Consider the following 27,327-nt stretch of genomic DNA (forward strand, 5'->3'; position numbering starts at 1 on the left):
TCAGCTCATCGATAGTCAAATCGTCTTTTATCATTAACATATCCTTAAAGCTGCCAGCTTTGATCACTCTCAAGACGGCTCTAACAACCTCTGCATCGCTGAATTGTTCCTTCAGACCTTCGTCAATCTGTTTGCAGACACTGTTGTAACTAATGTCTGATCCCTGGTCTCCTATCTGACCTCCCTGCAGCTTAAACTCCCTGCGGTGAAGGTACGACAGTTCTCTTAAAGATACTAGTTTATCTGGCGACACACCAGGGGGTTCCTGTTTACTTTTGGTGTCTGGTACACTCTCATTCAATGGCACAGCCTGAGCTGTGGGTGGTGGCACACTTGGCAGGCGCTGTAAAACCTGGTTGCTTACTTTTGAAGTGGGCACACTCTCAATTGTTTCACTTACATCATAAAAGACACTAATTGGGTCGACTGGTACTGCATCACTTTGACTGGTGGACCGTAGGCCCTCGGTTATACCCTCTTCTGGACCCACCACCTTATTCTGCATAAGCCCATCAGTCACATCTTTTATCTGTAATAAATAAGACAACCCCGTATCCTCTAACTCCAGTAAAACCTTACTGTACAGGTAGTCGTTGATAAAGTTGAAGCACCCCTCCGCGTCATCTACGGTAAGGTGGGTTCGGTCAGACGCCTCCAGTCCTGCTACCAGTTCCAATGCCTCGGCAATGCGAAACAGTTCATCCGCAGGTAGAGTGAGCAGGCTCTTCTTGATGTCCCACACCAAGCTTTTCCTCTCGCTGTCTCCCATGGCTGCTTCCCGATTCCTCGCACTTGGTTCTCAGTTCAGGATCACTGTGGCGACTTTCCGTGGTGGGTGGATCTCCTCTACACGACACCGGTCTTCCTTCTCGTCAGGTGGAGTAGTGGACGCAGCTCTCGTTGTTGTCTGGCATCAGATGAGGCACTTCACTGCTGTCGATACTGCGCAGATCAATCCCTCATTCGGCGGACCTTTACACCGGGTGTTGCTTCCTGGTTCATCGGGTCGCGGTTGGTCCAGGTGTCAAGATCTCTGGATCAGCTCCCATCCAGCAGGTGGCGCTGATCCCGGACGAGCCCCCAATAAACTGTTACAGGTACCAGGATATGGCACCTGATAGCAGAGATATATTTAACCTATGAAACAGGTTGTAGTTAGTCATTTGACAAAGGAAGGCGCAGACATGGTGTTACTGGTTCTGAGTCCTCTCCGGTTGTGTATTTCAACAACGTTTATTTATTCAACAGAATAATCAATAAATCATCATCATCATTGTATCATCATTCAGTTCAATTAGTTACATTACTTTAATACATTCAATTATAATTCCATTCTTGTTATTAATTCAAAAGCATATTCATCATTGCAACACACATTCTACCCTTTTAGGATACCCTGGTTCACTCTAATAGCATTTTCCTCTCAAATGTTGTTATCCAGTATTATATACTGTACATTGTAATTACTTATGTCTTTATACATATTTGACGTCTTAAGTATAAGCACGTGAGAAGGGAAACATTCTCCTGTTAACCTCTGTCTAGGCATGTCTAGGCATGTTGGAAGAGACCATCGTATGTCTTCTTTTAACAACACTGTCATTCTCATTGTCTGTCAAACAATTCCTTATATCAACAATAGCTGTTACCTTTATCATCATTCGTTTATCATCAGTCATATCCACTATTCTCTAGTGTACAGAAATACCTCAACACCTCAGTGTCACTCATATTTGTGTTCCAGCTCAAGTTCAATTGAAACTCAAATGTGCAATGAAAGTGCATTTATATATATTTATGTATCTGGCCGTTCTCAGCCTTACTAGGAATTTGCTAAACCGTGACCATGGTGTAACTCAAGGGAATAGATTTATATTTACATTTAACGGAGAGCGAGAGAGAGAGAGAGAGAGAGAGAGAGAGAGAGAGAGAGAGAGAGAGAGAGACAGACAGAGCATGTGGGACGCTCCGGTGTTTAGCTACCCTCTAGGTAGTGTAAGCTAAAGTAATTTCCCTCTAACCGTCTTCAATACTTGTACATGTTACGACCCTGGCTCATGGGCACGCAACCTATGTGCAAACCAACTCCAAAACCCTGTGCTCTAACTCGAAGTGCTACTATCTCAAGGAACTATTAATATAAATGTAAACTAAAGTACTAAGGTAAACCCAACGGACAAGGACTGGAAGAACCTGACAGCTCTTCTTCTAAGCACAGACACTGCATGTGTGTTACTAGGTCTGCCTTTAAAGCTCCCAGCAGGTAACCAATCAGCACTAATTGGCTAATTGGCAGCCCTCACCTGCATGCCCCGTGACACAGGAGTACTCAGGCCTGCCTGCACAGTGACACAGAAGTGATCAGCTCCTGGTACATAACACCTCCCCCACCAAACTGGTTGCCCCAGAGGCAACCACCACACAACAACCCATAAACAAAAACAAAAAAAACCCACTGTGACCCATTAGTTGTCAGGGCCACTACCACAACAGCGATAGCGGGTCGGCCCCTGTCGAACACGACCACCAACCGTTTTGTATGCTCCCTTTCAACAGGCCCCTCCACCGATACCGACCTGTCAAAAATAGACTGCAAACCAAAATCAACCTGAGAACTGCGCTCAACAGAACAGAACACAGCAAAACAAAAACCATAGATCACTGATACCACCACCGCGCCCATATCCATCCCACCTGGCACTGGCAGTCCAGGATACTGCAAGCCGTGAACATCCAGAGTAGGATGTACCGCCTCAGGTACAGCCCCACCGTACCTGGAACATGGCAGTACGACAGTCACAAAAACGTCTGGAACACCATCTAAAATGGCGTCACCCAAAATAACATTGTCCTGATCAAAATCAAAATGGCTGCCACTCAACAGACCAGGTCGCGAAGGCGGCTCCTGCCCCACAGGACACAGGTAACTAGGTTGACCATCACACCTAGTGCATGGCAGAGAATCAGTGTGGACATGTGGATCAATGTCAGAATCATCAACTGACATACTGAGACCATCCCTGCCCACAAGTGAAACATTAGGGACAATAGAGCTACTGTGGGAAGGCTGGCAGCCTAAGTCAGGCTTAGTAGCCTCTCCAACTAGAACGGTGTCACATGAAACAACAGCACCTCTCATAGCATCCTTCCCACACTCCTCCTCCAATTCATTCGTGGCCTCAGCCACCATACAGGCTGGGAAGACCCTGAGACACTGCGCTGCCGTACCATCTCCTGCCACATGCTTCTCCGGCACGCATGTCAACTCTGGTTTCACCACCGGGCCTAACACAAAGCCACAATCAAGAGAATCATTATGCAGAGGTAGATCCACAGTGTGCTTTCCAAAATTCTCAACAGGTACACATTTTAATTCAACAAAGAATGTGTCACTAAGTGTAATGTCCCAAGTCGAAGTGTCAACAACATCACTTTTGTCCTTTGACATTTCCCGAGCCATAGCACACACAGGAAACACTCCTGGATGTTTCTGTGCCAGCTCATTAGGGACCTCAGAAACCACAGGAATGGGAGTTACAACCGGAGTAGCCAACACTTTGTCACCAGCCAAATCATTCCCTAGAATGAAGGACACCCCCTTTATGGGAATGTAAGAACATACCCCCACAACAACATTGCCTGATACTAAGGGAGAATTGAGCGTGACCTCATGCAAAGGTGCATCCACAAATCCACCCCCAAAGCCCCGAACAACGACACCGGAATGCAAAGAAGAGTTTTCTGAAAACGGCAAAACCCCCTCCAGAATGAGGGACTGAAAAGCACCGGTATCTCTCCAAATTGTTATAGCCTGTTTGGACTCTAGTGCATTAGTCAGGGAAACAAATCCATTCATCATAAACCTTGAGGAACCCTCAAGCTCTTTGTCCACATGTTTGATACTTCCCCCATCCCCATCTAACGTTGGCATAGGCGTTCTGCATATGGTTTCTACCAGAGCCACGGTTCTGACATTCTTCTGCTCAAGCACCGGGCACCCAGCAACGATATGACCAGGTTCTTTACAGTAGAAACAGATAATCCCTTCTGGGAATGCACCAGCAGAACCACCCCGCCTAGGAGGTGAAGTTAACTGACCAGCAGACACAGGTTTTGGGAAACGGCCCCCCTGAACAGGACGCCTATCCCCGGACTCAACACGGTAGTCCTCCAAAAACAGCTGACAGCTCTTCTTCTAAGCACAGACACTGCATGTGTGTTACTAGGTCTGCCTTTAAAGCTCCCAGCAGGTAACCAATCAGCACTAATTGGCTAATTGGCAGCCCTCACCTGCATGCCCTGTGACACAGGAGTACTCAGGCCTGCCTGCACAGTGACACAGAAGTGATCAGCTCCTGGTACATAACAGTACACAATATACACATTTACTAAACAGCAATTCAACCCAAACAGTATGTACTTCAAAACATAAACCTTTATAATCCCCTTGGAGATACTTAACTCCGACACGTTAGTGATTAAATGGGCAATTGTATTTCAACACTATTTAAATGTACCACGAGACACGGCGCCATCAATAGACGGTCAACTTCTAAACCATGTTACTTGTCGTCTTAAACTTCTTAAACTTGACTCAAACATCGACAATAGTCACTTCATTGGACCCTCGACATTGCATGTATCCTTGTTAACCTTTATGTGTGTTTTGTAGTATATTACCCACCTATGAAACAGGTTGTAGTTAGTCATTTGACAAAGGGAGGCACAGACATGGTGTTACTGGTTCTGAGTCCTCTCCGGTTGTGAGACTCAGTTCGCCTCGTGTGTCCCTAAACGGCAAGGTACGGTTCCCTGGAAGGCGAAGCCACTAAACACAAGTCCTATACTGCCACCTATTGACCAAAGTATGTTAATGTCTCCCATTAAATATAATATGACTGTTCTACCTTGTTTCTGATGGAGGTAATCCTGTATCAGTATGTTCACACTGTTTTGACACATTATCTAAAGATATTAACGTGATACCACTTCTAGTGGGCATCACACAGACCTAAAAAGGCCTGTGGGCACACCAAATTCACCTATTTTAACCACTAAGCATATGTACCTAGAGCCATACATAAAACAAATATTTTCAGTAGTAGACATGTGTCCTGAGCCATACATAAAACATACATAAAAAACATATAAAGGTGCGGGACCGGTGGGCCTTTCCCCAACAACACAGGGACTCACCATAGGGCCTAAAACCCTCAAACCTACCATAAGTAGATTACTCTCTCAGTGGCTGCTTGCCACACTCCCAGTGAGAGGATTCTCCGGCACTGCAGCTTGACCCTATTGAGCAGGTCAACAGCAGATGCTGACGCCTCTGGCCGCAGACGCGACCACTTGCCATGTGTGTGGCTAGCAGAACGTAGCTGGAAGAGCGTGGCTGATGGATCTAGAGACCCCAGTCCGAAAAAATATGTATACACACAAGAAAGAAAAAAAAGTGCATCACGGAGGCATTAAGCCAAGTCGTGACGAGGCGTAAGTGACACGCATAGAAGTCCTAGGTCATTTAAACAAAGCTAGCGCTTAGCTCCCCGGCATATAGTGGATGTAAAAAACAAACAAAATAAAGTGGCATTATGTAATAGTTATACAAAACAGACCAGGCCAACCCCCCCTTAAGTCAGACGCCGAGAAAAATAAAGCATCCAGGCGTACACCTAGCCTCTAGCTCGTCCACCCTGTCAGTCCAAGTATTTAAACCGCCTTCCACGGAGGTCAGACGCTCGGCATGGTCGTTAACCGTCGTCCAGAGGCTGTCGAGTTTGGTTTCGAGCGAGGCAGCGGACGCTCTGATTTCGTTGGTTAGGGCCTGCCTTAGCTCTTCAATTAGCCCAGCAATGGCGGTTATATCAGCGGGAGCGTCGTCCTTCTTGGATTCATTTCTCAGTTGTCTCGTCGCCATTGTGGTTCTTGCAGCCAAAATAAATAGGTAGAAACATAAAGGGGGTATACAGGGCCGCCTGGGAGAAATGCGAGGCCCTGTGCGAGATTTAAACGCGTTTGAAGCCCATTTGAATTGAAGAGAGAGAGATAGATAGAGCATGTCTGTGTGTGTTAGAAAGAGAGAGATAGAGAGAGAGCATGTCTGTTTGTGTGTGTGTGTTAGAGAGAGAGCATGTATATGTGTGTTAGAAAGAGAGAGAAATATATAGAGAGAGAGCATGTCATTTTGTGTGTTAGAGAGAGATATAGAGCATGTCTGTGTGTGTTAGAAAGAGAGAGAGAGAGAGAGAGCATGTGTGTTTGTGTGTTAGAGAGAGAGAGCATGTCTGTGTGTGTGTGTGTTAGAGAGAGAGCATGTATGAGAGAGATAAGCAAAGATGAGCCCCTAAAGCAGGGGTCGGGAACCTATGGCTCGCGAGCCATATATGGCTCTTCTGGTGACAGCATATGGCTCCCAGAAATTTTTGAGTAAATTTTTTTTTTTTTTTTTTTTTAATACTTGTGATATTTCTTAATAATACTGTGTCATTTTAAAGTAAACAGAAATTAGTTTTGAAGATACAGCTAGTAGTATCTGTAGCTGAAGATATAGCGAGCAGAGCTGGCGAGGGAACACAAGTGGACAGAAATTAAGAATCTTCAACCTGAAGACCAGCTGATTCTTAAAACTTGGAACGAAATTCCTGTGACATACCACACAATGCAGCGTGAGTATTGCCGTATTGACCATGTTTGGCTCTACATATGCATGTGGGCAGTCATTCTCGCATATGAGGAACATTAAGACCAACCTACGCTCACGTTTAACTGATGGAAGCCTCAACGCCTGCATTAAACTCAACCTCACCACGTATGAACCAGATTACAAGGCCATCAGCAAAACCATGCAGCACCAGAAGTCGCATTAAAAGTAAGACATATTTAATTTATTATACGTTAAAAATACTATATGGCTCTCAATGAAATATATTTAGAAATATTTGGCTTTTATGGCTCTCCCAGTCAAAAAGGTTCCTGACCCCTGCCCTAAAGGATATTCAACTTTTAATGGAAGAACAAAACAGAAGGAAAAGATAACTTCACAAAGGCAACATGAATATACATAGATCCAAAAGGACAAAGATCAACACTTAAATCCAAAGAGAAGAGGGTCTATACCAGAGAAAACAAAGTAGCAAGGAGCCAATGGCCGACATCAGCTAAATAGAGTGCAAATAGAGTAGCCAGGTACTGACACCAGGCCACACACCGTTAGCTACTACAACAGCTAGCCGGCCCGTTTGGCTCAATATAACGTTAGCTAGCCGGCCCGCTTTGGCTCAATATAACATTAGCTACAACAGCTAGCCGGCCCGTTTGGCTCCCGAGAGAGAGAGAGAGATATATCCACGGCGGGAATAGAATAGAGTGCATTAAAAACTCACCAAACGTCCAAGAGGATGGAGACAACCGCGTGGAGTTGACGAAGTTCATCTGCCGAATGACCGTCCTCTTCATCTTGGCATAACAATGCTCCAAGCGCTCTCTCTAGGTTAGCTAACGCTAGTTAGCCTTTAGCTAAGCTAGCTACTAGCCGACATCATCATGGCTATCCCGACTGAACCACACGTTAGCACTCGATATTATAACGTAGCTAAAGCTAACTAGCTGTCCCTGCCTTTAGATAAGCCGACATGGCTAGCCTGACTGAACTGTCTAACATGCAGCAACTTTCATCTTCAGTCCATCTGCTGAATGACCGTCCTCTTCCTCTTGGCTGGCATAACTAAGCATAACCTCCAAAGCTGCACGTGCGAAATAGTCAAACGCAGCTGACGCACGCCGGCGTACACATGATGTAACCCCTCCCTTCGTTGAAACCAATAGTATGTCTGCTGCAGAGCCCCAGAGCTCCAATAGTGAGTATGTCTGCTGCAGAGCCGCAGAGCCAGGAACAAGTCACACACATTCTACAAACGTGTCTAATGTGAAATATATAAGCATATAAGCAAAACTAGATTTTAGGTCTGTGATGAGAAAGGGCCTCGCGGGAAGGGGGGCATCGCAAAAAAAATAAAAAAAAAATAAAAAAAAAAATAAAAAAAATAATAAATAATTTTTTTTTTTTTTTTTGTGCGAGGCCCCCCTTCCCGCGAGGCCCTGTGCGACCGCACTGCTCGCACACCCCCTGAGGCGGCCCTGGGGGTATATACAAAAAGGTTTAACCGAGTTGAAAATATAAAAAGAGGCTTTTAGGACTAAATATAAAAATACGGGAGTCACATCGTGGCCATGAGCGACTACTCCATCCTTGACCCGGAACCGGCCCTTGAATTCATATTTCATCAATCGAGCCTCGGGTTAGTGCTGCAGAGTCTCTCTGAGCTCAATTGGGAAGATACCGCCCCCTATCGTCTCTCCCTGTGGTACTGCACCCCATTACTTTACACTGCTGAAGGGGGGGTGGCCAGTTTGCTCATTTAACTTTTCCCTCAAGCCAACTGAAGGGATCGATTGTGCTCGCCGGCCCGGAAAACGCGTGGATTATGTATTTACAGGACCCAACACTGTAATCAATAAGCGTGATCGATATTTGGAATGGCGATCAGGAATTGGAATAATCTTTTTGGATAACATCTGATCTCAGGTAAGGAATTTATTTGACCAGTCTTAGGATAATCAGAGCTGTTTTCACAGAGATATCAGAGAGATTTTGCGCACATTTTCTCCTGGTTATGTTTTGGATAACGGATTCGTACCTCTACTCAACGATGAAGCACAACCAGACAGAAGAGGAGAGAAGAACAAAAATAGAAAAGGAGGTCCACAGCGACTTCTATTTCCAAAACGGCACGGAGCATAAGCACCTGGCCGTGGGGACAGCGACCGTTCACGCAACATTAACGGCTAATCCTGAAAGAAAGAACAGACCCCCGACTGGCAGAATGGACCGAAATACTTTTTTGTCCCTTATCCTGCTACTCTCGGGAGACATGCAGCTAAACCCCGGACCCAGCCACGTCAGGACCCCCGTCAGGACGCGAACCCAGACGCGACGACTGGGTCTGGCACTACAGGATGCAACGATGGCTTCGGGTGCCTACTTTCCACCCGACGCCGGAGCAATCAACACACCCGACGCCGCCGCAGAGGAACACACGGGAGGACGAGATGGGAGTGAAGGTACCGGGGATAATCAACTCGACGGTGGCGCAGGTAGCCGGCAAGCTAACACAGCAAACTACAGGAGCCAGAGGACCCTACCCTTCCCCCACCGAAAGCCACCTGGTCAGCGAGACATCGCCACAGGGAGCCGGCGGGATGGAATTAACACAGCCCCCTGCCCCCTCCCCACGGAATTTCACCACCCGGGCATCGAGACGGAATCAACACAGACGCTAGCAGATGAACCAGGACATGACAAAGAATCACACCCACCCCCCCCTCCCACACACGGACCAAATAATAACAACACAGCCCACCCCCCTCCTGTCGCGGGACACCCACCCTGATCAAAGGATCCCCCACCCACCCCCCCCGGACATCACAGAGCCCCCCCCCCTCCCCACAGAAGAAGAACCCTACCTTTTTCTCAAGGATATAGACAACACAGCAAATAAAAACGGTCTTCATATTTTCCATCTTAATGTAAACAGCCTTAGACACAAACTGGGAGAAATAAGGCAACATTTCATTAGCGGTAAGGTAAACATTCTATGTTTCTCTGAAACTAAACTGGATTCATCAATAACAGACCCGGAAATTGAATTGGAGAACTATTCTATAGTCCGCAATGACAGGAACAGGCATGGAGGAGGTGTCTGTATGTACATTCATAAAGACACCAAATTCATTAACCGTACGGACCTAGATCATGAGGCTATTGACATTTTTGTAGAAATTCTATTTGAAAGGGCTAAATCTGTTCTAGTCGGCACAATTTACAGACCGCCAGACCAAAATGGCTTTTATGATGTGTTGGATGCGTGCTTAGCTGGAGCTGAGGATGCAGAAAAGATTCTTATTGGGGATTGGAACACGGATATGCAACAAAAAGATGCACCGTCTTCAAATCCTACAATAGGTTTTGTGATCTGCACGGCCTCAGCCAGCTAATCACCCAACCCACACGTGTATGTGAGTCAACTCAGACTACCATTGACCTCATCCTGACCTCTGACAAGTCCAAGATCTCCAATAAAGGGGTTATAGCATGCGGGTTAAGTGATCATTATATGATATTCTGTACCCGCAAAAAGCTAAAACAAAAGGCTGGCTGTCACAAAACAGTCACATCTAGAGACCTCAAAACCTACTCTAGCGAGGCCTTTAACCTTGAACTGGAGAGTCTGGACTGGTCAGATGAGCTCAATGGTACACTGGTTGAAGAAACATGGCTTGGCTTCAAAACCAAATTTTCAACGATACTAAACAACATGGCCCCCCTAAGAACCACCAGGGTAAAAAACCGCGCTGAGCCGTGGATGCACACTGAAATACTGACCGCTATGAAAACCAGAGACAAAAAATGCTCTGAGTTTCGTAAAAGTCAGTCAAAGCTTACCATAAGCACGAGCAGTGAACTCCAAGCCCACGTGACTGAACTCAAACTGGAAAGAAACAGACTAAGAAATGACGTAAACTCCATGATCAAAACATGACAAAAACAAACCACGTGAACTTTGGAAATGACTCAATAACCAACTAGGCTGCAGTAAAAAACTTAAAACCAGATTCTCAAACATAAACATAAAGACGGACAACACGCTCATCACAGACAAGCTGGATGTAGCCAATTACTTAAACACTTTCTTCACAAACATAGCCACACACTGGTAAACAAACTACCCTCCCACTCAGGGCATTATGGGGTAGAACACATAGTAGCATACTACAAGAACCTAGGGGTCCACAAAGACGACTTCAAATTGGAAATGGTAACAACAGATGAGGTACTCAAAAAACTGAGCGCCCCTTAAACCTAACAAGGCCACTGGCCATGACAACATCCCCTCCAAATTCCTCAGAGACTCAGCAGCCGCCATCACCCCAGTCATCACACACATAATAAACCTCTCCATAAAACAGGGACATGTCCCCAAGGACTTCAAAATTGCGAGAGTAACACCCCTGCACAAAAAACGCAGTAAATTAGACCCAGGCAACTACCGCCCTGTTTCTATCCTTACCTCCATCTCGAAAGTCATGGCATTTTTTTATACGAACAGGTCGAAAAATACCTTGCGGAAAAAAATCTAATCTACGAATTCCAATCTGGCTTCAGAACATTCCACTCCACTGACACATGCCTTCTCTATTTAAACGACCACATCAAACAAGAGGTGGACGCGGGCAAATACTACGGCATGGTCATGCTGGACCTACAAAAGGCCTTCGACACTGTCAATCACACCATTCTGATTGACAAGCTAAAAGCAATTGGTTTTGATAGTCTATCAGTGAGCTGGATGCAATCCTACCTGGAGGGGAGAGAGCAGATGGTGGAGGTAAACGGTACCCTATCCCCCCCCCTCACAGTAAGCTGTGGTGTTCCACAAGGAAGCATACTAGGTCCGCTACTGTTCCTAATTTATGCAAATGACATGTCGTCAGCTTGTGACTGCAACTTGTTCCTGTTTGCGGACGACTCAGCCCTGCTGGTCTCTGACAAGAACAAGTTACAGGTTGAAAAAACCCTCAGCTCAGAACTAGGCAAAATCTGCATATGGCTCGCTGCTAACAAACTATCATTACACATGGGCAAAACAGAGTCCATTCTCTTCGGTTCAAATAACAAACTCAGCAAGACCGACGGCTTCTCAGTTACAGTGGGTGACAATATTGTCACAAGGAAAGAAGATATTACCTACCTGGGTTCCATCCTAGAGGCAAATCTTTCCTGTGACAAAATGGCATCCAATGTAATAAAAAAAGTCAACCAACGAACTCGATTCTTGTACCGGATCTCCTCACTGGTAAACAAGAATACCCTGAAGACTCTGGCAGGAGCACTCATTCAAGGGTACTACGACTATGCTTGCACCTCATGGTACCAAAGCACCTCAAAGGCGCTAAAAACAAAATTACAAACATCTCAAAACAAACTGGTCAGACTACTGCTTGACCTTACTCCTAAAACCCACCTCACCCCTGCCCACTTTGACAACCTAGGATGGCTTAGAGTAGACGACAGAGTACAGCAACTTGCAATGGGCCTGGTCTACAAGATACACTACACGACCAAGGTACCCATGTACATGTCAAAATACTTCCCAAAGGTCAGTGAATGCACGATCACAACACCAGAGGGAGCTCCACAAATCATGTTAAACCCAGATTCGGCTCAAACAAGGGACTAAACACGTTTAGCAATTATGCCACATCAATGTGGAACGCCCTACCCAAAGCTGTAAAGGAATGTGAATCACTACCCATGTCATGTACAAAGGTCCAATGACCGTATAGAATATGACTGGAGCGGGCTGTACATGAAAACCAGCCCGTCCAGCGGATGCTTTAAGCACCGTCCCGAGCAAGTAAGAAACAACACAAGACGTTTTCCAAATAGTAAATTATATATTTATGGTGATAGGGATTGAAACCTCCACCATAATGCACAGGGGAAAAGGTAGGGGAGGACAAACAAGACATACATATATACAAACAAACACTTAGTAAATAATATAAATGTAATTGTGCCAGTCATGGGACACAAAGAGAAAACCACACGATATCATTCCACAGCTACAGCTAGGCAAGAAGGCAACCTCCTCACTCCACTCTGGAACGTGGCAGTGATTCAAATGAAGCGCCCCGTGTGTGTGTCATCTTCCAGACTATATCCCCTCATTCCACTGACTGCCCACAGGTGTACGAAGCAGGTGCAATCAGCTCAATCAGGGGAATGAGTGGTATCTGGGGAAAAGAGAAAGAAAAACAAAATTAGAAGATGACACATCACACAAACAAAAACAACACAACTACTACTAAATATGGCAATAATGATAATGAATCAACCCACGTACGTGACAACCCACTTTCAAAAACACTCTCAAAAAACACCTACGGGAGACTGCAATTCGAAACTGGCCCCTGTAAATGTCCTAACACAACCCCCTCCAATGTACAGTAAATTACCAAGTATGGTCTTGTCAATATTCCAATGTACAGTTTTGCTTGTACAGTTGTACAGTGTCCCCCACCCACCCCTCCTACCCAACCTCCCCCCCCCCCCCCCACTCCTACCCAACCCCCCCCCCCCCCCCCCCCCCCCAACCACCTCCAATGTACAGTCCCCCCCACCCCCCCCCACCTACCCAACCTCCTCCAATGTACAGTTTCTACGTCAAATGTATATACTCTTTTTTCTGGACTGTTTTCGTATCACAAACAGTACTGTATTTGCAAATCTGGTATGTCATAAATGTATAGATGTAGCAGTACTGTCTATCTGTATGTCATGTATGTCATATATGTTACGATGAATTGAAAATGTGAGACCCTGATGTAAACAAGACGAAAGTCTTTCTCTGGTCTGCATGCCCTTAACAATTGTATGTAATGAGCTGTACTGTACCCATTCTGTAATCTGTTAATAAAGTTTTCAATCAATCAATCAATCAGCGTTTGCCCTATGCGTGTGTGTGTGTGTGGCTGTGATCGCTGATGAGGAAATGAGAGAATCGATTTTTCAGCCCGCCTCTATAGCATGCATAAGTACACATATACTATCGATAATCTAGCGTTTATTTGAAAATGATTCATAAATAGGCCGAAAAATTACAACGTTTTTGTGTATGCTAGAATATTCCAGTAAATGCCTTTTATTACGGAATCTATATATCTTCCTGAAAAACGAGGGCTTATCAAAATGCTATAAAACGAAAATGAACCGATTAAAAAACTATCCGTTTCGACAATGTTGACTGCAAACAAGTCATTGATAAGCGACAGGCAGATTAGACACATAATTTAATACAGAGATTATGCGTTCACAACGCTATCATTGAAGTGGGTCCTGGCATTTAACCAAGTTTCAAGTTTCAAGTTTCTTTAATAGTTGTCATACAGAAGTACAGAATACTTTTATACAAAATGCTTCTTACTGTTGCGCTCCAGAGACTGTGCAAGACAAGATAAGTGTGAAATAAAATAACATAGTAAAATTAGAAGTAAAAAAATGAGGTCACAGTGTTCAGTTTAGACATATGTACAATGTTCGATGCAGAATAGACGTAGTTACCATACAATATACAATACTGTGCAGTGTACTAATATACAATACTATATAGTGCAAGGCAGAAATGGAGAAATGGGACGAGGTGCAATTTAGGTACAATTCACAGTAAGTGTACGAGTTGTAGTGCAAATCCTTTATCAATAAATATAAAGTGTAAGTGTGTTTGTGTGATCTAAAGTGTGGAGAGTGGGTGCTGCAGTGTGTTGTTTGTTTGAGTGAGTGTGTGCGTGTGGGTGTGTGTGCTGTGTGCATTTGATGGTTGTTGCATAGTGATTATTGTTCGTTTAGCAGCCTGATGGCCTGGGGATAGAAGCTTCTTCTGAGTCTTTCTGTGCTCGCCTTAAGACTCCGGTATCGCTTGCCTGACCGCAGCAGTTCAAAGAGGCAGTTGTTCGGGTGGCTCGAGTCCTTAATAATTCTCTTAGCCTTCCCCTTGCACCGCTTGTTGTAAATGTTCTGGAGGGTGGGAAGCCCCCCTCCAATTGTGCGTTCGGCTGAACGTGTCACTCTTTGTAGTCTGCTACGGTCTTGTGCAGTGCTATTCCCAAACCAGGAGGTGATGTTGCCGGTCAGGATGCTCTCTATTGTACATGAGTAGAAGTTCCTAAGGATCTTCTGACTGACTTGGAACTTCCTTAGGCGCCTGAGGAAGTAGAGGCGTTGTCGTGCCTTCTTCACAACACTGTCAATGTGTGTGGTCCATGTCAAGTCCTCGGATATGTGGGCTCCGAGGTACTTGAAACTGTTCACTCTCTCAACCGGTGCCCCGTCGATGCTGAGGGGGCTGTAGTCCTTGACCCCCGACCTCCTGAAGTCCACAATCATCTCTTTTGTTTTGCTCACATTCAGGGAGAGGCAGTTCTCCTGACACCACTGTGACAGGTTCTCTACCTCTTCCAGGTAGGCCCTTTCGTCGTTGGCAGAGATCAGGCCCACCACTACTGTGTCATCAGCAAATTTGATGATGGTGTTGTTGTTCCGCTGTGCTACGCAGTCATGTGTGTACAGGGAGTAGAGGAGGGGGCTCAGAACACAGCCCTGGGGGGCCCCTATGTTGAGCGTGATGGATGAGGAGGTGCAGTTGCCATGCAGGTCCATGTTTCCCATGTTAATGGCCGGGCACTGAAAGTGTTAATAAAGAAGTATTGAAAATGTAAAAGTAAATATTTGTTTTACCTTGATAGGTGTCTGCTGTCTGGGAGCTAATTGGCATTGACCTAACTGGACCTCTTCCAAAAACTGTGGATGGGTTCCAGTATATTCTAACAGCCACAGATTACTTTTCTAAATGGGTTGAGGGTTGTGATCTTTGGCACACTGGTAGACAGGATAGTTGCCAAAGGTGTTCCAGTCATCCATTGTAGATCTTCCTCTGTTACAGCTGGAAGTCTGTAAATATTTAAAATATTGTATTAAATGTATTGCATATATTAATAATAACTTAAAAATAAGTAATTTTGCTATATTTCTGAGATGGAAGAACGATGTTTTGGTCACTTTGTTAATATGAAAATTGAAGTTCAGTTCTGAATCTATGATAACCCAGAGACTTACATAAAATCTTCGTATCAAAGGACATGAGGGACACAGGACGATATGAAGTTGTGTCTGAGGGTGGCTTTCCCGGTTTCTTAAGTACCGAAATCATCGCCGATCTTAAGGATGGAGGCAAAGTCCCCTCCTCATATGCTTCATTGAACATTTCCAGTAGGTGGGGTAGCAGTTTCCCTGCAAATCTCTTGTATATTTCTGTTGGTATCCCATCTGGGCCCGTCACCTTCCCGCTATTCATAACCGTAAGCGCCTCGTTTAATTCTTCTATTGTTAGCTCTTGATCAAACTGTTTCTGTTCCTCCTCCGTTATTTTTGGGAATTCTAACTTGTCCAGGAATTCATTTTGTTGTTCTGTGTCCTTTGGGTATTCTGATTTATATAATTGTTCATAATATTCTTTAAAGGCGTTATTTATTTCTATTGGGTCATTCGTTTCCACCCCATTCCCTAATTTGATCGTATTTATCAACCTTTCCGTTTGTGCCTTTCTAATTCTCCATGCCAGTATCTTGCCTGCTTTTTCCCCTTGGTCGTAGTATGATTGTTTTAGCCACTCTAAGTCCGATGTTATCTTTGTGGTGGATAGATGCTTGTACTGGGCCTTAAACACTTTGATTGCCACTCACGAGTTTTCTCGGATTTATAATAGTTACGTTGAAAGCCACTCACGAGATTTCTCGGATTTTTTTTTTTTTTGCGATCTGAAATCATATTGCATCACGCGAGCCTACCCTAGTCTACCCGAGAGCCGCCGGCGATCAGATGTGGAAAAAAACGCCCCCTATCGTCTCCCAGATGACATCAGGGATTTTGGAATGGACTCAATGAAAATGGATGGGGAAAAAAATCCTGTACTCCACATTTTCCAGTCCACTGATGCAGCCGCGGTTACCAGAGTTCATTATGGATCCTCTGAGCGCCGCGGATCATGAGTTCTACTGTATACACGTTAGATCTATACACTTATCGATTTTTTCGAATGGTGATCAGGAATTGGAATATACCAGTTCGATACCAACTGATGTCAGGTAAGGAATCTGTGTTATCAGTGTTAGGATAATCAGACTCGTTTTGATGAAGATATAAGTTGTTTTGTGAAATGTGCTCCAGCGGTTTCACTGTAAAATCCAAGAGGAAATGAAAACGGCTATTATCAGCGCGCGGCTCGAATGGCCGTGCGTGTACGTATAATATTGATCATCTAGCGTTTATTTGAAAACGATTCATAAATAGGCCGACAAATATCAACGTTCTGGAATATTCCAGTAAAAGACGATTATCACAGAATGGCCCAGAATGGGCTGTTTTTTTACCTCAAAACGGGTGCTTTTCAAAATGCTCTCAAACGGAAATGAAGCGATAAAAAACCAATCTGCCTTGACAGCACTGACTGGAAAATGATTCTTTGATAAGCGACGGGCAGATTAGACACATAGCCATAATTTAAAACATAGATTAGGCGATATTAACGTTAACATTAAAGTGGATGGTGGCATTCATGCACTAAGTCTGGCGCCACCTGGTGGCACTGAAAGTGTTAATACCCGTAGTTCTCTCTGTTTTGCTGGGTCTTTCTTTTACCCGTCTTTCTATGTCCTCCATTTGCTTATAGTGTTCCTTAGATTTATGTTTAGTATAGCTTATCATCTCTCCCCTTATATACGCCTTAAATGCCTCCCATCTCATCGTTGCACTTGTCTGGTTTGTATTTATGGAGAAGTATATGTCTATTTTTTCATCTATAAAAGTCATACATTTCGGGTTGTTGAGCCACTTGGTTTGGAGTCTGAATCTAGGGGGTGCCTTCGCTATTTCCGGCATGTTCATAGTTAACGTCATTGGAGAATGGTCAGACAGTAATCTACTGTCATATTCACTTCCTGTAAATTTAGATACCAAGCTTGTCGAAACAAAAACATTTTCTATTCTCGAGAACGATTGTCTACTTAGTAATTTTGAAGCGCACGAATATTCTTGTCTGGGTTTAGCTTTCTCCATACCTCAACCAAGTCGAGGTCTTTCATAAACGTATATATCACTTTCCTTGTTCTTCCGTGGGAGGTATCCATTCCCCCTGACTTATCTATTTCCGGTCTCCTCACGCAGTTAAAGTCTCCCCCCATGATGAACTGGCCCGTGAGAGTTGCCATTTTCATAAACAGTTCTTGAAAAAACAGCAGGTCATCATTGTTTGGTCCATATATATTTACTAGGTTCACCTGCGTGGAGACTATAGTACCGCTTAATATTATAAATCTCCCTCCCGGGTCTACAATTTTATTTCTTAAAGTAAATGGTATCGACTTGTCTATTAGTATCATTACTCCTCTAGCTTGTGAGTTGAATGGCGCCGAGTATACCTGTCCCTTCCATCTATTCTCGACCCTCTTGAGATCTTCCCCAGTGCTGTGCGTTTCCTGTAAATAAACAATTTTTGCTCCTGATTGTTTTATCTTCCCTAGAATCTGTTTTAGCTTAATAATGTGGCTCATCCCCCTCACATTCCAGCTCATATATTTTATTTAGTTCCTACTCATCCTTATGTCCTATGTTGCCCACTCTCTTCTTGCCCTCCTCCCCCCTTTCTCCTCTATGTTTTGTGATGTGGTGATCCAGCCGAAGTGTCCTGTAATAATAAATAAAAAAAGAGAAAAAACACAAGTACCCCCAAACCCCACATATAAAGCTAACGTCCCCCCCTATTGGGCACGGACCTCTGACCCTCCTCTTTTCCGACTTCCTATAGGACCCTTCCTGCTTCCTTTTGACAGGATGCATCTTACCTGCCTTTCTCCCTTTCCTGCCGCTCTTCCCTCCTAGTATGCTCTAACCACATGCTCCCTTTTTCTCATTTCTGCTATTTAAAGTCTAACTTGACTAAACTATCTTCAACTTGATCCTGTATCCCTACTCCCCCCCCCTTCCTCCTCTCGTAACCATCTCGAGGAACCCTCTATTTCAGCCTCCAAACTCCTGGATCTCTATCACCTTAAAACATTGAAACATTGAAACAAAACCATTGAAACAAAACCAAATCCGCCACCAACCGGGCATCGACCATATCCAATACCTGTTAAGAAAGGGGATATGACCTACGAAAACCTCCAAGCTATACCCTTTACCCGTTAAGAAGGGGGGTATCTTTTGTAGAGTTAAATCAGAACTTGCTGCACCTTTATGTATTATACCCTTCCTCCCCAAATCCTAACTTTCCACTCCTCCTCACAACTATGTTGGGTCCTTGACCTCTCCGTAGTGTCCCTATATAACTATCCCGTTTACCTGTCTGTGTGTGTCCAGTACCTATACTGAACGGTAGAGGTCGCCAGACCTTATACCCTATACATTTTTCCCTCTCTATTAGTTTTTCCCCTATCTAAACCAAAAATTGCAGTGCCTTTATGAAATATACATTTTCCCTTCCTTCCCCATTCCTAGCTAACCACTTCTCCTTTTGTCTATGTTTGGCCCTCGGTCTCTCCATAGTGCCCTTAACTAACTATAACTACTTAACTATAACTGCACATTCCACATATTGAAAAATAGAAATTACCCTTTTCCATAGAATATACCATTCTCCCCCCCCCCCCCTTTCCCACTTTTAAGTTGGGTCCTTGTACCTCTTATTCCTACATAAAGCCCCTATATATATCTTATATTCATAACAATTATCCGGCAAGAAGGGGGGCCTGCCATATATATATATACAAGCCTTTTCCCTTGCATTTCAAGAATGGGGGTATGTCTCCTAGAGAATTCAATCAGAAATTACAATCCATAGTGTCTCCGTACCTGTACAGCCTATATATTGAACCATTGAAATTGCCCGATTTTATAGATTATTTCCCTTCCCCCCCTCCCCTCCCTTCTATATACCATTCTTAGCTACCCGTGTCATCCACCTGTGGCGGTCTCTCCTGTTGCTCTTCTTCTGGTCCTTGCCCCGCAAGTGTCTGTCTCAGTCGCGTTGGGTCTGTCCCCACCGTCATACCACAGGCTCGTCATGCTTGTTCTGGAGTATCACACAAAGTAGTTCTTCCTTCCCACGTCACCTTCAGAATGGCTCCTCTCACAAAGCCCGTCTGTCCTTTCCCCTGAAAGCAGTAGTCTCTCACTTCCCTGTATTCCTCCCGCTTCTTGACCAGGGACGGGGCGAGGTCTTGGTATATCCTCACTTGTAATCCTTCGTGTGTCAAAACTCGCTTCTTTTTTGCGATGTCTAGCATGGCTTCTTTGTCCCGTTGGTTGGAGAATACCACTATGAGTGGCCTCCTCCCGGTTCCGTTTTCGCCTCTCTTTTTCCTTCTCGTGGGAGCCCCTCTGTACGCCGCTTCCAGCCTGGAATTTTTAGTGAAGACTCCTACCCCCGCTAGCCTCCCGAGTATCTTTGAGTAGTATTTGTTCCTCTTGGTCCTTTCGGGTCTTGTTCCTCTGGTATGTCGATCACTCTCAGATTCTTCCGTTTAGCATAGTTGATCATATTTTCCATATTCTCTCCCATCTCCTTACTGGCAGTTCGGAGCCTCTGGCACTCCCTCTCCCAACGATCCTGGTCCATAGCTCTGCTATCCAACGAGGCCTCTCTTTCCGTGTATCGTCTCTCCTGTTCCTTCATCCTCGCTTCTAGGTTAGCCACGGTAGCTTCACATGCCTCCATCTTTCCATCCACCCCGTCTTTCATCTTTCTTTCCCAACTTGCCAATAAAGTTTCGTTTTGTTTCTCCAGCTTTTCCTCCAACCGTGCAAATTCCCCCATTAACTGCAGGTTCGTCCTTTCCGCTTCTTCCTTCAACAGTGCGCGCATGGCCTCCATTGTTTGTTGGTTTCTCTTCTCGGCTTCTTCTGACAAGAGCTCTCTCAATAGCGAGCGCATGTTTTCCATTGTCATAGCCGTCTTTCCTTCTCCCTCTCCAGTCTCCACACCCGCTGCTATCTCTTCCTTGCGTACCTCTTTGCCAGCGCTTATTTCAGCTCTACTAGCCATCTGTGTCCTGGTGTCTACCGCCGTTAGCTTCTTGCTAATCGCTCCTAGGCCCAAAGCCTCCGGTACATGGGTCTGTCTGTGCCTAGTGGAGCGCCTATTTATCTCCGACTCTCCATCGCCTTTTCCTTCCGACTCAGAGTTTTCCATTTCATTTTCTCAATAGAGTAGTCTTGAAACTGTTTCCCCCTTCGCTTTTATATTCGGATTTAAGCGGTGTTTTCAGATAGTTTAGTCAATTATCACCGGGAGCATGTGGTGCGAGTTGTCTACTGCACGGCCGCCATCTTGAAGTCGGAAGCGGTTATTTAGCAGAGACCTTCAGCTGTTCGTGAACCACACAGAGAACTAGATAAAACGGGTGGGAGGTAATGGGACTGGGGGGAGCGCTCTCTCTCTCTCATATCAGCACTCGCTGTATCACCATCAACATGTTGCAAAATATCATAGCGCACGCCCATATTCCGATCTGTGCAATAATATTCATGGGGGTATATATTGTCATTTGAAACAAGTTACCAATGCATTGTCTCGTGGGATTATGCTCACCCGCGGCAAAATTAGTCCCTCTATCTCTCTCTCTCTCCCCCAATGGTATCTGCCAGTGCAGGTGGGTGACTGTCACTCAAAGCGCATTGCGAGTATGGGCGGAGGCCAAAAACAGTTTGGATTTTGTAAGTGGAGAAAGTGGTTCACCAAATTACTTGATTCAAAATACAAAACAATGAATTGTATTGAAAGAAACCTTACAGATGTGTTCCATAGACTCACAGGAATAGTGTAAAATTGCCCAAAATAGTGAAAGAAATAGCAAAATAGTTCCTCTGGTATGTTATGCAGTGCATGGTTGGAGCAAGACATTTTGAACCATTTCTGAGAGAGGCTTAATTTAGTTTGTTTATCTCTTATTATACATCTTAGAGCTCTCACCAAATTGGTCAATGAGAAGCAGAACAACTGGGATGTCTTCCTGGATGCTACGTTGTTTTCATTAAGGTCAAAGGTCCACACCACCACGAAACACTCCCCTTTTCTTTTGATGTATGGGAGGGAGGCAGTCTTCTCTGAGGTTCCTGTTGACAGTTTGTTTCTGGAGTCCTTTAAAAATAATCATAATGGCTTGTAGTGCTATGTTTTTAATCATATTCATCTGGATAATTACCAGTAATAGTTGTTTTTCATGTGATGTCAGCTTTCCGCCATAATTCTTCCTCAGGAGAGGACTTATGTCAAATGTTTGGACGAAAAAAATAAGTCAATGGAGACTGTAAAAAAAATCTGCAGAGGAAAACATCTCCAAGTCTCAGGAGAAGCAGAAGCAGGCCTATGCAAAACGGGTACAAAAGAAGTACAGAAATACAGTTTATCAGGCTGGAGATGAGGTGCTTCTGTTCAACGCGAGGAAGTGGGGAAGGAAGGCAGGAAGAATGTAGCCTGATTTTTCTGGACCCCGACCTTATGTGATTGAGTTAATATGTGGCAAGCTTATTACACTGTCCAATTCGGAAGGGGCTACTTTAAAGACAAAATACAATGTAGACCACATCAAGCCATACCGAAGGAGCCACACTGATGACAGTCCAGTCCCCAGTGAGGAATCGCACAAGATCCAAGAGAACAAGAGCAGTGCATTTTCCTCTTGTACCATGGGAGAGGATTTGGAGAGGACTGAAGACATTTCCATGCCACAGAGGCCTTCAGTTATTCATTTTGCCCCCCCAAAAGATGTCGCAATAGAGGTAAAGCAAAATCACTACCTGAAAAGCCTGCATCTGCCTTGAATATAATGCCCTTGTTCAATGTTTATTTAATCTATTCCTCCTTTATGCAGTTTATGTAAAGTTTACATTTCACATTCATGTTGTATAACTGTGTATGTGATGAATAACATAGCATCCACAGGATTCCTCATTGAAAAAGGAGAGCGTACAAGAGGTATACTGTAGTTACTGAGTTCTGACCTGTTGGCCATTTGTTTGGCCTACCCACGTTTGTTTGCATGAAGGGTGTTTGGCCTGTTCAAACTGTTTATGTTGGCCTGTTGGCCGATACTAATGGGATGTTAACGGTTAGACTTTCCTTACTTGATCATAGACAACGTTAACTATCAATTAATCAACCAAAATTGTCTCTTTTTATTTTCTCTCTCCATTTTGCCTAGTGTATTGCAAACCCATTGGGCTAGAATCTGTAAAGCTGCGATGGTATCCCACTTGGGTCAGAGAGCCTAACAACATGTGATAGGCTGTAGGCTACTCTTGAGCTCTGACATGGCCGATCTTCATGGGGATCAGACAAGAGCAATCATCCTAGTATCCCCTATAGCTCACTATTATTCTGACGTTGATGGATATTGTTGATTAACCATTGACATCCCTAATACTGATATTGGATATCGGGTCCCTTACTGACTCAAAATAGCTGGTTCAGGTATCAGTGACAATGGGCCGATCTGGTATCGGATACCATTATTTTAATAAATAACAATTCAGTACATTTGTATCTACAGTATGTATTTATTAGATTTTTTTTGTTTAAAAAAGTTAGGAAAGCAATGTTTAAGTCGAACAGGATGTAGCCTTACACATAAAAGAATGATCCTAGTCTCTTCCACATAGTGAGGCATACAGCATATTACTCGACCGATACCCAAAGCCCAGGTACTGGTATCGGGACTGGAAAAGTTGGATCGGTGCATCCCTGGCATTTAGGTGTCCATATACTTTTGGCCATGCAACAGTAATAGTACGGCGAGAAAAAAAAAGAATAATAATATAAATAAAAGTATATCTGTGGTTTAACATTCATGTTGTGTTTTCAGTTAGAATGATGTGGGCTGCAGAAGATCACGGCCAGGTGGAAGCAGTTGTTGGACCATATAAACTGCATGATTCATCTTTCCGTACGCTGCATGGAACAGAGTGGCTGTCTGATGAAGTAAGAGACTAAACGGCACTGTTGAACATTTATTAAAAGAGACATTTTAAAATAGTTTATTTATTATCGTTACTATTACTAATATTTTTTTGCAACGCAGGTCATTGATGCATACATGCTCATCCTTATTGGAAAACAGCAGGCAAGTGGAAATTATATTGTTAGATGTTTCCTGCACTATAATATAACTTGCCGATTTGAAAGACAACGGGACACTACTGACCCGGCTGAAGGACAAGCTCTCCCAGGTACACGTGCCTGACTCCACCTGCAGGTGGATCACTGACTTCCTGTCTGACAGGAAGCAGCATGTGAAGCTGGGAATCCCCCCTCCCCCCTTCATCCGTACAAATGTGTGAAAACCTACCTGGCTAAATCAATCTGTTTCCGGTTCATTTGGCATATACATTTTAATATATATATATTTTTTAATATGTTTTTGTAGAATTTTATTGGTTTGTACTACCAGGCAGTGCGGTAGAAAGAGAGGGAGAGGAGGAAATGGGAGACGGAGCAGGGGAAGACATTCGGCAAAGGACGCCGGGTCCGGGAGTCGAACTCGGGTCGGCCGTTTCGCGACGCAGCGCATTACATGGTGTGCTACTGGAGCGTCCCCATTTTAATCGTTTTTAACAGAAGCCTGTTTTTCTGGAAGATTCCAGTGTCTCAGAAAGGTAATTTATTTGTCAGTTATTTAGCAGCATTGATGATCAATAACAATAACTGTTACGCACCCCAGTATGGGGACGCAACACAAGGCAACAGACATAGTAGGTGAGGGTGTAGTGACACAACTATTAAACAGTTTGCCAAAATAATAATATTTATTTATAAAACACAGCAACACAAAGCAAGAAGGACTACCAGTGGCACCAAATCAATACACAAAAAGGAAAAGACCGACCCCCCCCCCTTACAGGCGACAAGCGCCCAAAAGTACAGGTGGTGGTGCTCACTCTAAGCTGGTGTCTCTAACATCAGGTCACCTACGTGATACAAAATGTGTAGACCCCAGGGTATCTTCCGGTCCTCAATTGTCCCTGTGTGCGAAACAAAACACTACAGAACGATAATCACCATAGGCTGGGCGACAAAAGGAGAAACAAATATATACAGGTTAGGGTTAGAACAGAAATGTGCACAAACTATAATGACTCTACAAAAGATATTTCACTAGACACTAAAGAGCGCAAAGACCCAGAGCTCTGCCACCAGCTCTCACACAAAAGACACCAAAAAGCCACAGCTCTACAAAACACACAACACTCAAAGATACAGCTTTACAATAAAGAATAACACTAAAGATAATGTTCTACAAACCCACCGCGCAACGAACCAGAGCTTTAACCAGCGCTACCAAACCTACCTTAAAGGAAAACTCCAACATTTTGGGAAATTAGCTTATTTAACATCTTCCCTGGAGTTAGACAAGAAGATACATACCTTTTTTGTCTCTGTGCATGCATTAGGCTTAGGGAACGCCCGCACCGTTAGCGTAGCTTAGCTTCATCACTGGAAGTGGGGCAGTCCTTTACCCTGAAGTTCCCTACAGTCCCCTACAGTCACGAAATACACTCCAAATACAACTCCAAAACGTTCCTGTAAACATGTTGTGACCTGTGTATTTACCACGTGGAGAAATAAAAAATTATTGAATTCGACATTTACGTTTTCTAAGCAAATATACTCGGAATATTTTTTTGCCTAACCACTCCTCTCTGGGCGCAGTGATTTCAGTACTACTTTCTAATGTCGAGGGAGGCGGCCGGCCAGTGTTTACCAATGTGACTAGTAGCTTAGCGACAGACTAATTTGACTGCTGCTAATCATGGCCGACTTTGAAAGAGAGGAATCCTCAGAGGATGATGAATACTATCCAGAAGCTTATCTTTTTGAACCCGAATACACAGAGGAGGAACTACGTGTTTTGGAAGCTGACCGGGCGAGACGCGAGGATGAAGCAGAACAGCTTGGGGCCTAGCCCCTTACGTGACTGCGAGCGAGCCTGGGGTCTCTACCGCATAGCCCAGGCTCGCTTGCAGTCACGTAAGGGGCTACTTGGGGCCATGGGGAGAGTCAGAACAGACACGGATTGGTGGTGCAAATGTGGATTATGCCAACCTATGCCGACAGAAATAGAGTGCTTCTGCTGTAATGAATGGGACTCTGTGCTGCCATCAATGATCGGAAGGCTTCATATATCGGATGAAGAGGACAGTGCACAACGAGACTGTCTAACGAGCAAGGAACATTTCTCAGCGCTAACACATCCAGAAGTGGTTGGAACTTTTTACCATGTTCCGAAAATAAATTGGAAAAGACGCCCCGTGCCGAGTGTCAAGTCAAGTCAAGTCAAGTCAAGTCAAGAGTTTTATTTGTCACGGCATACAAGTATACAATGAAATGCGGGTGGTCTTGCCCGCAACGATGTGCAATACAGTAGTACAACATATAATGGAATCCATTATACAACGGCATGCAAATTTCTCGATTCTGATTGGCCATTTACACGTCTTTATTGGCAACAATCCACGGTCCTGGGCTCAGGACCCGCCCACAACCGAATCACATATCACTCCCCGGCTCACTCCGGGAGAAAACAAGATCGCGGACAACAAATGGTTATGTTGAAAGCACCATAACGACTAAATATGAAGCGATTCTGTCAAGGGGAATGTGTTAGTCCTTTAAACAATGTTGGATGATGTAATTGATGGGTCTTGAGTCAATCTAGAACAAAAGAAAAATCGCGGATTGATTGATTGATTAATTGATTGATTTAAATTTCTTCCTTCCTACTTTCTACTGACTGCAGCGTTCTCTCTCACACTGTCCGACGCTGGCGTACCCACAAACACACACACACACATACACACACACACACACACACACACACACACACACACACACACATACACACACACACGCACGCACACACACACACACTGTGACACACACACACACACACACACACACACACACACACGCACACACACACACACACACACACACTCCTGTCTGCAACAGCGGGGGAGTCAGACTGAGAGAGAAGCAGCGCTGTTTTAAGTGAGCATGGTCTATTGAATTGATTGATTGGTTGATTGCTAATTTTATTACTGTACCCCTGGTTTCCAACTGGTTAAGTTTAGGCTAAAATAAATAAATAAAAAAATAGGGCGAAGAAAACGTTTTTTTCCTATAGGGCAAAGAAAACGTTTTAATTTGTTTTACCTACTTTATATAGAAGCATCTAAGAATGAAGTTCTATGGAAAGTAGGTCTGCATTCCCTTAACAATTGTGTGTATTGAGCCGTACTGTATTGTACCCATTCTGCATCTGGTAATAAAATTTTCAATCAATCATTCCAATAATACACAGTTGGATGTGTTAGTTGGTTGGATGCACTTCAAGCTGCTTCCACATGAGGCAACTTCTCTCAATCATTCCAATAATACACAGTTGGATGTGTTAGTTTGGTTGGATGCACTTCAAGCTGCTTCCACATGGAGGCAACTTGTCTTTTTTGTAGTTGTGGGAACTACTTTTTCTGGCGGATGGTTTTTTCAATAAATCTTCGATTAATGTGTGTTTATTGTATAGAAATAAGGTTGGATGAATCTGGCAGTTGTATAAAAGCTTTACACCACTTGTAGTCGTGATTTGTGACCAATAAAC

General features: G+C 44.2%; 1 protein-coding gene across 2 annotated transcripts in view; it reads left to right on the forward strand.

The window, feature by feature from the left end:
* The window catches only part of rrh (retinal pigment epithelium-derived rhodopsin homolog), a 111,058-nt gene that overhangs the window by 38,437 nt on the left and 45,294 nt on the right, over positions 1 to 27,327 (forward strand). Inside the window, exon 2 of one of the 2 annotated variants that reach the window (XM_084309846.1) lies at positions 23,536 to 23,651. The exons of the other annotated variant lie outside the window; for it this stretch is intronic. The gene's annotated coding sequence lies outside the window, so the exon portion shown is untranslated. The remainder of the gene's footprint in view (positions 1 to 23,535; positions 23,652 to 27,327) is intronic. 2 annotated transcript variants of the gene reach the window in all.

The sequence above is a fragment of the Notolepis coatsorum genome, assembly GCF_963971535.1.
Source record: "Notolepis coatsorum genome assembly, chromosome: 3".
Classification (NCBI taxonomy): Eukaryota; Metazoa; Chordata; class Actinopteri; order Aulopiformes; family Paralepididae; genus Notolepis; species Notolepis coatsorum.